This window comes from Salmo salar, chromosome 27, assembly GCF_965601325.2.
Source record: "Salmo salar chromosome 27, fSalSal1, whole genome shotgun sequence".
NCBI classification, from domain to species: domain Eukaryota; kingdom Metazoa; phylum Chordata; class Actinopteri; order Salmoniformes; family Salmonidae; genus Salmo; species Salmo salar.
In genome coordinates this window covers 30379140-30383784 of record NC_138317.1, presented here as the reverse complement: position 1 = coordinate 30383784, position 4645 = coordinate 30379140, and positions in this window count along the sequence as shown.

The following is a 4645-nucleotide window of genomic DNA, read 5'->3' as shown; positions in this document are numbered from 1 at the left end:
TGTTCTTCTCTCTCATGTGGGAACTGTTGGAGCTCTGAAAAGAAACGATTGTACAAAAATGACATGGCCTTTATTCCATTGGGCTTAGAGACGGGTTAATGGATAGAGTCTAGACTTTCTCTGTCTGTGTGCCACACTCGTCTAGTCATTGCTGGTGATGCACCCTTTAAATTGGTTGCCAACTGTTTTCCAAGAAAATATGAAAAGGTGAGATTTAAGTGCTGCATAACTGCATGTAGTTTACTGCCTAGACTACAGGATAATGACATTCACTATTGTAGGGCGAAGTATTCTGGGTATAAAGCCTATACCATTTAGAGTGTCCCCAAACACCCAGTTCAGTTTCTGGCTTTCTTTAGTTGTATTTCTGCTGAATCCTCTGCAGTTTATCCTGCCCTATCCTTCTGTGTGTAATACAACGTCATGCTCTCAAAGCTGCAGAAGTTAAGCTTCTGTGAAGGGCTTACCTGAAAAGTTCTCCACTCGGACTCATTCACATAGTAGTATGAGTCTTACAGGTGGCTTGGAGTTCATACAAAAGCCGCTCTAGCACTCTGCTTACTTGAAAAGCTACATCATTTAATTGGAGCGCTAGTTAACGTTTTGTACCTAGTGTGCTTTCACTCAGAGAACAAAGAAAAGGCATTCCAATAAAAGACATCGATGGTAAGTATGGTAAAACGGAGTCACATTTTATACTTTGATGTGTAAAGTGTGTTAATCAACAACAACATCCTGACCAGACCACGTCTGCTTAAAACATTTTATTATCTTTTTCTGAAAGGTTTTCATAAAAAAAAAAATCTCTTTATAAAAAGTGATGCCAACATAAAACACACAACAGATACACTGAGAGTAGCAGGAGAACAGTGGTGCCGTTTCAACAAGATGTTTATGAAAGCTAGGACTGAAGAGGGGAGAACTATGGGGGTGCTTTGTTCAGTATAACTAGGGTCAGTAGGTTTTCCTGACCAGGAACTACTATGGACAGGTCAAAATATCAGGAAAACCTCATGGCCCTTCCAATAACAACTCAGAACATCCATATGAATCTTAACATGGTGACAAATCCCTTACACAGCTAGTGGTTACTGACACCCTGGCCTGTAGTGTATAGATGACAGGTAAAACTGCAAACATTGAAAATAACACAACATACAAGGCAGGAGACATACAAGTTGTACTCAGTAATGGATACGAGGAGAAGCTGATTGGCACAGTGATGTCAGCGAAGGTTTGGGTGAAGATGCTAAACAGCCTCTCCTATGAAAATTCTGCCTGTTTCTCTTAGAGGTCATAAAGCATCTATTTCCGTTAAGCATGGCAAAATGACGGTAACTTGCCCAAAATCCCCAGGTTTTCCATTAATCCTGGTTGGAGGATTCTGAATATTCTGCTTATCCCCGCCCTCTTCCAAACAAGGATTTCTGAAAACCCTGGGAATTTTTACAACCCTATTTCAGTTACAGTAACCAGTGGTGTGCCTGACGAGCAAATGATCCCTTTACAGTTGATCTGTTATTTCAGTTACAGTAACCAGTGGTGTGCTGGACGAGAAAAGATCCCTTTACAGTTGCTCTGTTATCAAAAATAAGCTTGATGATGTAAGAGACTTGTTGATAAATTGCTACAGAACTAGAAATTAAATTGTTTTGCCAGTTGAGGCAGTTTTGAAAATGATGTCATGTACTTTATACAAAGGCAAGCATGAAAATATCTTCCAAAGTATAATTATACCATCATATAGAAATCCAATTCTCTCCAATTTTTTATGAACAAATAACTCCACTTTGAAAGCTTATAAAATCCACACTCGTAGTGGATTCCTGACAGTTGACCATAGCGAAAACATGGTTAGCCATATTGACGCCAAATCCAAAAGGTATAAAAAGCTATTACATATAAATAGAAATATGTACAAAACAGGCACTCTTGGGAGGTGTACATTATGTTCTTCTCACGCAAACAGGGAAGAGAAGGTGAGAACTTCTAATAAGGCCATGATTTGAGGATATAGCGTACAGATCTGTTAAAGCATCAGGTATCATTCAAGTGATGAGGGAGTATATTCAAGCATAGAAATCAAACGAAATGTACAAAGAGATAGAACGATGAGAATGGGAATTTGAAATGGGAGTGCCATGTCAGTTCTATTAATGTTGTTTCTATGGCTAGACAGAAGCTAGATCGAAGCAGAATATCACAAGGTAGCTGCCTAATACTCCCAATGGGCACATTTTATAATCAGAATGAAGATGAGGATGATAGTGAAGATGAGGAAGAATTTGCAGGTCATTTTTCAGGCTGGATATGCTCTTGCTGTTATTGTCAAAATAAACATGTCTAACATATAGAAAGAGCTGGCAGCTAAAGTTGGGAAAATATATGAAAGAGAGGAGAGCACAGCGTCCAAATATCTCCTTTATTGAAGCCACTTCAGCCGGTACTAAGGCTTCAGTTAGAGGAAGGTCCTACACATATATATTTTCTACACAGGCGGTGAGGACAGCTAACTGGCAAACCCTTTGATGAATTAGGGATGTGTCCTCCACACCAACTATTGGTGCTTCAGTATTCATTTGTTCTCCTGGGATGATTTCTGTTGATCGGACGGTAGCTCTGGTCTTCTGTTTGATCTGTTCTCTCTTCTCCCCTCCTCTCCTTTCTCTAGTCCCTTCTGGTCTTTGGGTTGGTTTCTTCTATCTCTCAATCTCTCTCCTCCTCTCCAATACTTTCTCTCTAGTAGGGGCCCTTGATGGGAGGGCCCTTAGGGTTCCACTCTATTGGTTGGCTCATACAGTCAGAGGGGTTACACCGGCCCTCCCTGCCCTTCTGACCCGGCTGTCCAGGGGTTCCTGAGACTCCAGGGATCCCCTGCTGACCCACAGGGCCACTGGGGCCCATCTTACCATAACCTGGGGGGCCTGGAACACCTGAGAGTAAGATAATTGATGAAGGGACAGAGGGCATCATTGAAGCACTTGATACAAATGAATCATTATAAAGAGCAGTTGCAATTTAAATATATAACTTATTAAATGTAAATTATTATTTCGACAGGCTGAAGTTGGTGTTACCTGGTGCTCCTGGGGGTCCACTGTCACCCATCTCCCCTACACCCTTGTCACCTTTCTCTCCCTTTAGACCTCGTGGACCTGCAGACACGACAGAGGACATTACTTGAGAGAGTAACTAACCTTTATGTCAAGTCAATTACGCTAAGTTGACATCACTTGTCATAACTGTTTATGGTCTCCTATGACTTTATCATGACCATGGTATTTAAGCCTTATGACAAAATAATCAAAAGCATGAATGAAACGTGTCTAGACTCACCCTGTGGTCCCAAGGGTCCATGGCGGCCCTCTCTACCCATCTGTCCTGGCTGACCTGGGGCTCCTGGAGTCCCATCTCTGCCTGGGTTACCATCCTTCCCTGGGGGTCCAGGACGACCGGGAGATGACTCCTCTTGTGGCTGCGGTATACGAGACATGAAGTAGGCCATCCTCTCTGTAGGGGGAAAGATACAGTACAATCATAGATGATAAACCTAATCAATAAACAAGTTCCCATTCTCTCATGCAGCTCAGTTAGGAAGGACAGACAGATCTTTGCCGTGTCTGGGTGATAAATACAAAATAAAAGAAGAGGAGGTTCTCACCATCAAAGATCTTGATGACCTGCTGGCGAATGAAGTCCTTGATGTTGTCATAGTTGACCACAGGCTGTGGAGAGATATAGAAGGATATACAGTATGAAAGAGAACCTAACTACTGCACAAATAATACATGAATCATCTCTTCTCATAGCTAAAAACCGTGTTGGGTCTTTTGAGTTTTAGTCTGTTGACCAAACATTGTGGAACAAACAAGAACATGAAAAGTAATCAATTCATAATCAATGCAATTCATCACAGTAACTAAGGTCTCACATCGTTGCCTGGTATTCCTGGAGGTCCGGGGGAACCTGAAGTGCCTGGTGAGCCTGGGGTGCCCCTCTCTCCCCTGGGTCCCACTTGGCCCATCATTGGGGCATCAGCCTTGGAGGAGTACCCACCTCCGCCAGGGGGTCCCGGGCGACCTCGCTCCCCTGGTGCGCCTCTCTGACCTGGGGTACCTGCTTCACCCTGAGAGAGAGAGAGAGAGAGAGAGAGAGAGAGAGAGAGAGAGAGAGAGAGAGAGAGAGAGAGAGAGAGAGAGAGAGGGGGAGGTAAGAGATGAGAGGTATTCACTGAGAAGCACTGTTGGACCACTGACAACAGATTTTAATATTGAAGGTTGAAAAGATAAATAAACTCCTGCACACTGACACCCATGTTCCTTCAACAATCCAACTGCTAACTGTTTCAACCTATACAGTCCTGTCAGACCCTTGAAGGAGAGTCCAGTCAACAAGGGGACAGTGTCTACTTTAGATTGTAACAGTCCTACTCTGTATTTAGTGTATTCCTCACTTACCTCCTCCCAAATGGCACCCTATTCCCTATATTGTGCACTAAGTTTGACCAGGGCCCATAGGGAATAGGGTGCCATTTGGGAGGCATCCACAGCCTCCCTGTGTCAGTAAATGCACTCTGTAAGTACCCTACACACTATATTGTAAACAGCATCAGACTGACATCTGTGATGGATGTGGAACAAAGCAG